Source organism: Miscanthus floridulus, chromosome 14 (assembly GCF_019320115.1).
Source record: "Miscanthus floridulus cultivar M001 chromosome 14, ASM1932011v1, whole genome shotgun sequence".
NCBI lineage: Eukaryota > Viridiplantae > Streptophyta > Magnoliopsida > Poales > Poaceae > Miscanthus > Miscanthus floridulus.
In genome coordinates, this window is record NC_089593.1 from 67,624,399 (window position 1) to 67,637,397 (window position 12,999).

General features: G+C 45.9%; 1 pseudogene; it reads right to left on the reverse strand.

The window, feature by feature from the left end:
• Positions 1 to 9,971: 9,971 nt before the first annotated feature.
• Positions 9,972 to 12,460, reverse strand: LOC136503638 (uncharacterized; annotated as a pseudogene).
• Positions 12,461 to 12,999: the final 539 nt, after the last annotated feature.

Below are 12,999 nucleotides of genomic sequence, written 5' to 3' on the forward strand. Positions count from 1 at the left end.
CGTGGGAAGGATGGCACTGAGTCAAAGAACTGCTGAGAAAAATGATGTGAGACTGTATGGAGGATCTTGGGGCTAATAAATATATAATTCCTGACTTTTCATGCATTCGGCTAGAATCTTTACACGAGAGCTTGTGGCCAAGGAATAGAAATTCCAGACTATTTTCCACAGCACTAACAGGCAATATGCAGGCATTATCTTTCTCTCGGCAAATGATCCAGGGGTGGAATTCTCACGGCATGATAAGCAAGCACCTTCGCCTTGACCAGACCATCTCCGGTGCAGGGCAGCAGGGTAACATTCTGTAGTAGTGCCATCCATGCATTCTGTAGTAATGCATGGAGATCTGCATATTAGTTTCCGATGCTTCGCAAGCCCATGTACCACATAGCAAGTCATATAATTTTTAGTACACATCTATACCTCCTATGTAGACCTCAGGGCTGGACTAGTTCCTATGCCTTTCATCTTCTCTTTTTATAGATAGAATGGAAGATTCCATAACACAACGATGGTTGAGGACATACTACTTTAATTGTGTGTAATTTATTCATCAGTGGGTACATTCATGCACCTCACCTACCAGCGGAGTGCATGGATATGTGAATGTAGCCATCTCTCTAAATTCTATAGACAATGATGGGTGAGGAGGATATATACTAGTACTTATGAAGGATCGAAACGGGCGACCAGAGGGGGGGTGAATGGTCGCGGAAGCCAAAAATAATTTCTAACCCTTCCCCTAAACACAAAACCTGATTAAATCACGTTTTTCAAATCTGGCCAGAACTCTGTGTACCTAGTAAACCTGATGTGGACGAAAATCCGTAACTCCGATCGACCTAAAAATTTGTCAGATTAAACTAGATGAAATTACGAAACTAACCCAACTGGAATCACGTCAATCGGACTTACGGATCTTGAGATAAAAATAAAACAAGCAGACTATGTCAGATGCTGACGAGAATTGTAAAGAACCAATCGAGATGCACAAGATCAATCATTATAGATGAAAGATTAAATTGAGTAATTGAACTTACAAAAGTGCATCTAGCCTCCGCCCGAACATCCTCCCTCTCTTAATCGGAGAGATCAACAAAAACCTCTCACTAGAATTCAAATCCTAGGCTAGACCGGAGAGAGGAAAACTGAACCGTGGAACCCCGGGGCATGAGTACTGTTCACGGGTACTGTTCACACATGAATAGTAACTCGCCGAGAGTCCAAAACGTTCCGCACCCTTCTCAACCCTAGGTGCCACATATTTATATCTCCAAAGGGTGGCACGAGCTATTTTCACATAACCCCCTACGCTAAATAAATCCAACGTAGGGGCGTAAATTCCAATTACGTCCTCCATGGCAAATTCCGCGATGTCCGCGATCCCTCCATCTCCGCGATGTGATCCTCGCGATGTCTCCGCACGACCATCCGAAATCGTATCGCGATCGCCAGAATTTTCCATCTTCGGCCAACGCCTGCCGCACGGGCGTCCCGGTACGATGCATGGCTTTGTGGCTCAACCAGCGAACCCCGGATTTTGTGGCATAATCCGAAAACCTCCCTCGACGTCCTCCCGCCATGTAGCCAGGTACAGTAGACGTACACCGCACGATCGCCTGTCCCTCGAACGCAAGCCTCGATCCGCCCTTCTCCGCCCCCGCGGTTTTTCGACGCGGCATCCTATCTTCGTTCTTCACTCGTCGCCGCATGTACCTTGTCTCCACCTGTCACCTGCAACCACAACCTGCCAAGAGACACGTCACACGCACACCGTGTTGTCAATCGCTCATCACCAAGGTGCTAGCCCACTGGCATCTCAACTTATTACTTGGACATAGTTTACTTTGAAGGGCTGGTTGCCTTCAAGTTAAAAATGTTCATCAAGGATCCATGACGTGCCACAAGAGAGTGAAAGAAAACTTCGATGCAGCCTGCGTGCAAGCGGAGCTGCATGCATGCATGTTCATGTGAATATGCGACTATGGCTCCTGGCCTGACATTTCTCTGCGAAAAAAGCTACACTCACCTCGACTTACTACTCACCCATTCAACTGAACATCATGTTTTCAAATTTCAATAGAACCTTGATTCTATCATCAAATCAAATTAAAGGAAGAAAAATATATAACTGAAATGCCCACAACTTCCCAACATTTCCTTAAATTCACACGAGCTGCACTCTGATTTCAGATAAGATTATTGTAGCTCAGAATCTGATCCAACAGCACGATCAGAAAGATCAGTGGAGTATGAAATCATCATCTCACAAGGGCACAGAATTATGACGACTGAAGCATTAAATCCCATTCTGAATTTAATCCCAACTTAATCTTAGTGGAGAGAGATGTAGTAGGCGTGGAGTGAACCATGGATGCATACCCCATGAGGTTGTGGTTGAGGTCGAGGTGCCTGCTGAGCTCGACGAATACCTCACTCTGTTCATACATCTGCCTGAGGCTAGTTTTGTTTTAGTTGTGGGAGTAAAGCATCGTAAGCTTGGCCCCTGCCTTACACATGCGCACCATGAGACCACCACCATCTTCGTGCACACTTTGGCAACAGCTGCCACAGAACACCTCTGTTGTCCTTCCAGTAGGCGGCCTGTTTGTGAGCTACACCACCGTGCTGCTGCTGCTGCTGCTGACAGTCTTCTCTTGTGCTGCCATACACATGGGTGATGATGATGATGATTGCAGCAGCAAAAGAAGCAGCTAAGCCACATACTCAAGATGTTGCGTGTAAGGAGAGCTGACCAGATAGCATGACCCATCTCATCCTTAGCAGAGTGGACATGTTTCATGCATGAGCAGAGAATATTGAGTTCCAGAGCCAGCCATTTGGAGCCGGCATGCCACAAATATTTTTGCACACGAGTTCCCAATGCCTCACAGCCCTATGTATCCCACAGCGAAATCACATAATTATTAGTTTTGTCCATCCATATCTCCAACATCTTGCGGAACTGGTTCTGATGCGTTTTAGCTGCTCCTTTTATGGACATAATGGAAGATTGTATCATATGAATGATGGGATGAGGAAGTACTACTTACTGCGTGTAGTTTATTCAGTGGGTACAATTGAGAAAATAATGTACCTACCATTGAAGTGTATGGATGTATAATATATTATATATAGTTTGGACAGATCCAGAGAAAAAATATGAATGCATGGTTTTTAGTATGGGGCTTCGATCAGAGTTCAGAGGTGACCATCGCGACAGTCATGGAACTTGAAGGTCCTCGCCGAGGAGGCTTAGATTTTAGTGAAATAGTAAAGGAGCGATCACTCTGGCTACTCGACTCAGTGGAGTATCATGGATGGAGGTGGTAGATGTTAGGAAGCCACCATGCCAATTCACGTATGTTTTCACTACTACAAAGGATCATGCTAACACTTTATTTGTACATGTGCAGTGGTACACAACACAAAGACTTCTGGCTGAACTGAACTGTCTGCACCAATAACCTGACAAACCAAAGTTCATTTTAGTTTTAACTAGCAAACATCTCCGTGCGTTACAATAGGATGATTGAAGTTGCTATTTCAAGGTACCTCATGCGTGTTCGTGCAACCTGAAATCCCTAGTTCTTACGTGAGGGAAGGCTATGGCCCCTCGGCTAGTTCTGCACTCAATCTGCTTTTCTTGCTCGGCACACTACAATGCATAGCTCGCCTACAGCATGCTTTGAACAGAACCTTTGATTGTATCATCAAAACTATACGAAGCAACTGTACTATTGATCTACCTAGTCTTAAAATTTCCTCGAGTATATATGACACATTGATCTAGTGTTACTGTTGTGCAGAGTGTGAATATAAATCTAAGGAAAACATAAGTACGTACCGGAAACGTCAAATTTGCCGAGTGTTTTTATGTTTGCCGAGTGTATTCTCTCGGACACTCGGCAAACAAGTTCTTTGTCGAGTGGGCTGCACTAAAAACACTCGGCAAAAAAAAAAACACTCGGTAAAGATGAGGTTTGCCGAGTGTCAAAAAAAAAAACACTCGGCAAAGAGGGGGTTTGCCGAGTGTTTTTTTTACATTCGGCAAATCAATAAAATCTTTTTCTGGGAAAGAAGAAGAAAAAGAAAAATGAAAAAAAAACTTTGTCGAGTGCCCAGATCTAGGACACTCGGCAAAGAAAAAAAAATCTTTTTTCTAGGAAAGAAGGAGAAGAAAAAAAATAAAAAAACTTTGCCGAGTGCCCAGATCTAGGACACTCAGCAAAGGAAAAAAAAATCCTTTTTTTAACCGGGCCCAGCGGACGCCCCTCCCCCTCCCCCTTCTTGATTCCCCCGCAGGCGGCCCGCCCCCTCCCCTTCTTCCCCCGCTGGCGGCCCGCCCCCTCCCCTCCCTTCTTCCCCCGCTGGCAGCCCGCCCCCTCCCCTCCCTTCATCTTCCCCGGTGGGCGGCCCGCCCATCCCCCTTCTTCTTCCCCGGTGGGCGCCCCTCCCTTCCCTTCTTCCCCCGCCGGCGGCCCGCCCCCTCCCCTCCCTTCTTCCCCCGCCGGCGGCCCGCCCCTCCCCCTCCCCCTCCCCCTTCTTCTTCCCTGGCGGGCGGCCCTCCCCTCCCCCTTCTTCTTCCTCGGCGGGCGCCCCTCCCCTCCCTTCTTCCCCCGCAGGCGGCCCGCCCCTCCCCTTCTTCCCCCACCGGGGCCCGCCCCTCCCCCTTCTTCTTCCCCGGCAGGCGTCCCTCCCCTCCCCCTTCTTCTTCCCCAGCGGGCGCCCCTTCCCTCCCTTCTTCCCCCGCTGGCGTGGAGGGCCAAGGCGAGCTCCAGGCCGACGGATCCGCGGCGGGTGGTCCGAGCTCTGGTGGCATTGGATCCGGCGAGGAGGGCCAAGGGGAGCTCCACGGTGGCGGATCCGCGGCTACTGGGGCTTGGATCCGGCGACGATGAGGTTGCAGCGGCCGGCGTGGGTCCGAGGTAGGTCAGCTCTCCCCATCTCCCTCTCTTTTCCTCTCTTCATCTCCCTCACTCTCTCCCTCGCCGGTGATCAGATCCATGGCGGCGGCGGGTGGATCCGACGGGGAGCAGCAGCGTGGAGGCGGCAGATCCTGTGGGGAGGTGCCCTCTGATGGCGGATCTGGCAGGGAGGAGCGGGCCAGTGGGTGGCGTGGTGGTGGCCAGTGGCGTGGCGTTGTGGTGGTGGTGGTGGTGGTGGCAGCAGCGGGACTTGTTTTTTTCTTTATTTTTTTCCGAAAAATGTTTGCCGAGTGTTTTTTTTGGACTCGGCATAGTCTTTGCAGAGTGCCCGACGTTTGACACTCGGCAATTAGCTCTTTGTCGATAAAATCTTTGCCGAGTGTAACACTCGGCAAACGCTTTGCCGAGTGTAACACTCGGCAAACGAGTGTTTTTGGGGCTTTGTCGGCACTCGGCAAAGCTCCTGTATCCGGTAGTTATACACCAATCAAGTGGGGTAATGTTTAAATGTGATCTCGTCTAATCGCAGAGATGGTATTGATGCATAATTTATGGTCCACGCGTTAGGCATCAAGCCAACATATAAGATTGTTATAAGATTGACACTAACCCCTAACCGATCTACTATTGCGTTGAAGCGCTTATAAAGGTTGTCATGACATCCCATCTAAGCTAGTGCCAATATTGGCTGTATATTCTTGATAAATAGATGGCTTCAAGAGGTCAAATTGGTAAAGCTAGAACTAGTAAGGACATCAAATTATGCCAATCTTTACATCAACACTAAAGGCACTGATATCTTTGTCAAACTCAGGTTCGGCATCTACTTAGTTATCCACACTTATGTATTAAACAATAATCATTTGTTAGGCTAAGAATAAAATCATATGTTCACATGTTTGATCTACATGTTTATGATAAGATTACTACTTAAACACTAGCAACACACGATCAGGATGATCCAATTCTACACTGGAGTCTAAAATGATCATCCCAATGACATAGTTTGTTCAGACTGAAGCATCACATACCAATCTGATCGAATCCTGACCTATTGATGCTGGACAGTGACGGAGTTTGCATTAATCTGTTGCTATAAGGTTGGTATCGAGGTGTGCACTCCAACGACTTCAGTTGGTGCTTTCACAGACTGGTGGTTTGACGATTAGGAAGAGCACAGGCATCTTGCTGAGATCAGCGCTGCTGTTGTTGGAGTAGAGCAGGGTGACCTTGGCCCCCATCTAGTCTGGTGGGCATGCATCCCTAGTTCCCTACCAATTCAATGCCCACTTCATCAGTGCCCACCTTTCAGCCATGTTGGCTGGCAAAAAGTCAGCACACCTGAGAACTACACCAGCATTCACTTTTTTTTGAAGAATCAGGAGGATCCAAAGGCTCCTATTGGAATATATTTAAAATAAAAGGAGCTCCAAACTAGGAACCCAGGCAAAGTACAATGCTAAACAAAGCTAAGAGAAGAAAGGTAAATTTAACGAAGAAGATAAAAAAGATTACAACTGAGATTGTATCCATGATTCTAACATAAGGGTAAATTTAACTTTCGACTTGTGCAGCAGCAGGAGGGATTCCACTGTAAGATATCTTCTACAGTCTTCCACAGATGGGTTCGTGTTTCTGAAAATAACATCGTTCCTCACCATCCAGATGGCCCAGCAAAGAAGAATGAAGATGTCCAGAGCAAAAGGAACATTCAGGAGGGCCATCCATGCTTGAAAGATTTGAGGAATTGTGAGGTCATCATCAAACTGAAAGTTTAGCATTCCCCAGCAATCCTTGGCAAAGGGGCAGAAGAACAGGAGATGCATAACTGTTTCCTCCGGTGGTTGCTGACAAAGCACACAGTGATAGTCATCCGAATGCATTCTTCTCCTTCTCATCATGTCCCTTGTACTTAGTCTACTCCTATCGACTTTGTCCAATCCTCCACTTCATTTGCCATTGGCCCTGCGAGAGGTCGTCTGCACCACCATGTAAGACAGAGGGCCACACATTGGGGGGCAAGGAGAGCAGATCCGAGAGGATGTGCAATTGGAGCCACCAGATAATATTGTTCTGCGCATTGGGTTCTGAGTTCCACAGCTCGCCATTTGGAACCAGTGTCCACCAAATATTTCCCTACATGAGTTCCCAATGCCTCCTAGGCCTATGTACCTCATGACAAAGTCATAGAATTTTTAGTTCATCTATACCTCTTATGTTAACCTTGGAGAACATGTTCCTCTGCCTTTCACAGTTTCACCTCCTCTTTTTATAGACAGAATGGAAGATGTCACAATGATGAGTTTACCCACTTAATTGCGTGTAAATTCAGGGGGTCCACTCGAGCTAAACTATGCACCTACCACTGGAGTGCACGGATGTGTAACCATCAGTATAAATTATGCAGACAATGATGGGTGTGGAAATATACTACTTAATCGGGTGTAATTTCCTTGAAGGCTACTACTGAAGCTAGCCTCTGGTTGCCTTCAAGCAAATTAAATCTGCTTTTGTCGATCAATCACCAGGGATTCAGTAATGCTGTCATATTCAGTGGGTACCCGAAGCTCGCCCCTGCCTTGCAATTTTGTTAACTAATGAGTCAACCACCTTGTTTTAATTGCTGATTGTACTGTAGGAACCTTCTGGGGGAACTTCTGAGTGTAATCCACTGAAAATATATTAAAAAGAAAAAGAGTTTCAACAAAGAATTTTACTAGTTTAGAATCAAAGAGATATATTTTTTGCTCTATATAACTTAGGAAAATTCAAGCTTAAAGAAAGATAAACAAGAAGTTTTAGTTGGCTATTGATTTCTGCAGATGACATCATTCCTAGCCATTCAACTGCTCCAGTTGACCAGGATAACCACTTCCATATATACAAAAAAGAACTGCCCCGAGTTGCTGTTTCTGCCTTTCATGGATTCAATGATTCTCAATGGTTCACGTTCATTTTGAAAGGATACATCTAGCAATTAATAAGTTGGCTAATAAAAAGTTGGGGCAGATCCAAACATACCGTAATTAGCATGGGTGCTAAGAAAATAGTCTTGGAACATAACCATCATAGGATTATTGTTAATTAGCTTGGAGGCAGCTAATAGATCATTGCTAATTAGATTGTTTGTTTTTTATTAGTTGAGAAATAAGTTGACCTGTTTAGATCTGCTACGTACAACTTCTATCAGGAGCTTATTATTGTAGTTTTAGCTGATCTAAAGATGCCCCTAATAAATTGTAAACACCAACAGGGAGAGGGAGGTTTGGGGAGGATAAGATGAGTCCCACTATTGTAGGTTGTCAATTCTATAAATCAGTACCTCGCCTCAAAATAATATGTGCAGAACAAATGTACTTTGATATGTCATCAGTGTCAATACAAGTAATCATCAAACGTCATCCATTTAAATGAAGGGGTTATAAACCGGTTATAAAGACAAGGTGGGGATACATGAAGTAGATAAGGTGGGGCGGCGTTGGATTAATTTATAAAGTGACAAGGTTGGTCCCCTAGGTTGTTAAAAGTCTTTATATTTTGGAATTGAGACGGAGTACATTCCAACATAATATCTTGTTCACTTCAGGTCTACACAAAAGAGCATAGACATAATTGTTCGCTGATTATCCAGTTGAGGACAGAATATTTGATATATGGCATGCTCTATTTGAACTCGATTTTTTATGACTTGGTAGGTCATGTGATTGATGTTTTCATTAATCTTTTGGCCAGCATGGCCTGTGGTGACCATTTTTTCCTTCAGAAATTTTCATTTATTAATTTTCTCCTTAAAGTATACGGAAATTAGAGCATCTATCGCTCCACTGGTCCCTGTCAAAATATATAATCCTATTGTTCTACCTTGATTTGATCAATTGGTAACAGATAAAACAAAATAATAAATCTTGTTAGTATCTTTGATCCATCTCTGATGATAAAGAAGCACCCAGCGCGTGTACTCTGTGTGTTATCCATGTTCTCTTAACCCGCAAACATTCTAGCATTATTATGCTAGTGTAAAAAGACAGTAGCCAGGAGGTATATGGCATGACGATTTCCATATACCTTGAGGGCGCAGTACAGTGAGCGCAGCCTGATGCAGTGACACTAGGACTCAACTACTCAAGATAGTGAGGTTCGCCATTTGATTTGAGCTTCTTGGGGTTCCAAGCAGGTTCAACGCCCAGGAGATCGTTGGTGGTTCGTTCGCCTTTTCTTCCAACCCTCTCACCACTACCGGATTCAACTTCTTTGCCGAGTGCCTGAGGCACTCGGCAAAGGCCGATATACACTCGGCAAAGGGCGCTCGGTAAACATTTTATCGACAAAGACCTTTTTGCCGAGTGCACTTTATCAGGCACTCGGCAAAGGCTTTGCCGAGTGCCAATCTGACACTCGGCAAAGAAAAGTAGCCATGACGGCGAGCACCACCGTGACGGCGAGCGCCACCATGACGGCGAGCGCCACCGTGACGGCAGCTTTGCCGAGTGTCAAGGTCAAGCACTCGGCAAAGGTACCCGATTTGCCGAGCGCCGTTGGCTTAGACACTCGACAAAGGTGGCCACTTTGCCGAGTGTCGCCGACAAGACACTCGGCAAAGGTGGCCACTTTACCGAGTGTCGCTGACAAGACACTCGGCAAAGTGGCCACCTTTGCCGAGTGTCTTGTCAGCGGCACTCGGCAAACCTATGATGTTTGCCGAGTGCAATGGCCATTGCACTCGGCAAAGCATGTTTCCAGGTATTTCCCAGATGGTCAGTTTTGCCGAGTGTCATGGCCATTGCACTCGGCAAAGTGATTGAAAATAGACTTTTTTATTTGTTTTTTACATCTCATCCAAACAAACAGAAGATATATATAACAAACATCACCAACATCACATATATATCATCAACATCACATATATATCACCAACACCACATACATATCACAAACATCACATGTCTCACAATATATCACAAATAAGTTCACAAGTAATCCAAGTGCTCCATTATCGTCAACCATAATTGCAAATAGAAGTATCATTAACAACCACAAGTATCATCACTGATTTGGTGAAGGATTCGCTGGAGCATGAGGATTGTTCGATGCCGCCGATTGATTCTGCACAAAGGAGAAGAGATTGCATGTGTGAAACAAGATAAATATATACCATACATGAATAAAACTTTCATACACCACTAGGTTTGACCATAAGCATGAACATACAAACTAAAACATTTATACTCACAGTAGTAGAATAGTGAGGAGGTGGAGCGAATAGCGAAGGTGGCGGAGCTACACCCATAGCGGCGCCAAGACTTTGCATATACTGAAGAATCTCCGCCATCCTCCGCTGCTCGGCCTCCCGCTCGGCCTCCACCCTCTCCATCTTCGCCTACATCTGCTCCCGTATCCTCCTCTTTTGTTCCAGCTGGGCCTACAATATATTCACCCCAATGTTACAATAATGCAAAGGAAAGGTATGAAAAAACCAATGAACGACGAATAAACCAGGAATAACCTCGAGTACCTCCACCCGGTGGTGTGAAGTGTCCTACCGAGGTCATATGGGCGGGCTCCTGCTCGTGCTGCTTGATCGAATCTAGGAGAGACTGGGAGTAGCGGCCAAGTCGATTGCGCCGTCGCCAATCCAGTACCGCTCATGCTTCTTGACTCTGCCCACCCTCATGACGACTTCTCCATCAAGGTCCTCGGTGCTCGGATCATACTCTGACCCATGGACCTCCCTTGCCATCGATGTGTACTCACTGAGGTGGTAATGGACGGTTGCATTGTTGTACGCCTCGGGCCTGTCCTCTGGGTTGTAGTTGATGTCGGACGTCGCCTTGCCCTTGTGGGCCATAGCAAATGCCTTGAAGATGGAGCAAGGCTGGCCACCATGTGACGCCGACTGTGAGAAAAAAATGCAAGATGATTAGAAATCATGCAGAATTGAGCGTTAGAATAAATAAATAAATTTGCATACCCATGTTTCTGCGTATCCGCTAAGGCTATGGATGCCTTGATGGTGTGCTACACCTGGCATCATCAAACGCCGCTCCCGACACAAGTTGTGCGTCTCCTCCCACTCGTGTGAGCACCACCTATCCAACATCTGTTCCCAGCACTAGGGATGCACGGCGCACCAATAAGGAATCATCTACACGCCATCAAGTACATGACATATCAGAAGATGAAATTAAGCCTACTTAATCTCAAAAGGAATCAGTGTTAATGTTCTGTATTTACCTGCAGGTACTAGTCCTGGGTCAGCGTCATGGATCTTGTGTCCCTTTTGGTGACCTTCGTTCCAAGGACGGTCCCGTGGTAAGTTACGATGGCCTGGATACGCGTCTCGTAATGCATGTCCACGATGAGTTTTTTGCAGCATTTGGTAGCCACCGCATCCGCCCTGGCCTCAAGTCCGTCCTGACATCTAAAGAAATCCTGCATACAAACATGATGTATCCATTTGTTATTTTAAGAATGTATTGAGCAATGTAGTGCGAGGAAAACTTACCCAAAGCTCTTGCTTCACCCGCTCCGCCTTGTTGTTGAATACCCTATGGCCCGATATGCAGCATTGGGGGCGGTGGCGTAGTGGTCAAACGAGTAGGCCGGCCCCGTCACTCCGGTGTACTTAACCAGGCTAGGGAAGTGCTCCTTGCACAGAAGACCGAGGATGCCATTGACTTGGCGTGTGTGACCACCTCCACTCGCCACAATCGTCCAGTTTCTGCCCAAGTGATTAAGAAAAATTATTAATTTCTATTTTGATTTTCAACATATCATATAAAGTAGTGATAACATCTATAGTTACTTACTTTTCCCCCTCGGGTCAAATCAGCGGGCGTCTCTCACGAGGTATCGGTCGCCGAGGGAGGCTTGTGGGACCTCGCAAGTAGACACTCGACGAACTAGAGGAAACGGAACCTCCCGCTGTCGCCTCGTCCTCGTCGTCCTCCTGTGCGTCCTCCTACGCCTCCACCTCTTCCTCCTGCGCGTCCTCCTATGCCTCCTCGTCGTCCTCCTACGCATCCTCCTATGCCTCCTCGGCATCCTCCTGGGGCACCAGCTCCTCCTCCTCCTACTCCTCACGCGACGGGGTAGCAGGCGACGACTCCCTCCTGTGGCTGCTCCTCCTCCTACTCTCCCTCGGTGCAGCGGTCCTTGTCCTTCGGTACAAGGACGTTAGCTTCCTCATCCCATCGCCCACCATCTTTGTTCCATCACCTGCAATTAAAAAGAGTAAACCAATAAGCACAGATAAACAAGAAGTACTTAGAAATAGATGCAAAATAAACAAAATGTAATTACAAAATAACATAGTATTACATGTATTAGAAATAATCTTCATGATCGGGATTAGCTGGATCACAAGTCTCATCATCGCTATCAATCATGTCGAAATAATCTACACTATCCGAATGAGTAATGTTGTCATTGTCTAAATGTAATCGCTCAAGCATTTGTAAGTCCTTCAAATTTTGCACCTCATCTCCAGCATCCTCTTCAATAACCATTTCATTGTCTACTTTCATTCCGATCATTTCGGTTAAGTCTATGTCAAACCTCCCTTCTAGTCCCTCTTCTTGAAAGAACTCTCCATCATATGTGTTTGGGTCTAAGTTGTAATCTTCATCGTTTGGGACAGGCACTTTACCACGTGGCGATACCCTATGCACAATATCCCAACCCTTAAGATGCCTTATGGTTTGACACGCATATGGGAGATAATAAACTTACGTGGCCTATTGGGCCACAATATAGACATCATCTCCTGGTAAGACGGAATCATGTCGAATTTTGACTAGCCCAAGATTAGAATATATCCATCTCTTTACTTCAGGATCAAACCAATGGCATTTGAATATGACGGGATTAAAAGGTTTGGAACCATGAAACTTGAGTTCGTATATTTCTTCAATTCTTCCATAATACTCGACCTCATCAACGCCGGGCGTAAAAACTCCGGAACTTGTGGTTCTTTGATTGGGCTGACTCTGCTCGTAGCTTGTTGTGCGAAAGCGATATCCATTCACGTCATAACTAGAAAATGATCTGACCCTATAGGCAAAGCCAACGACAT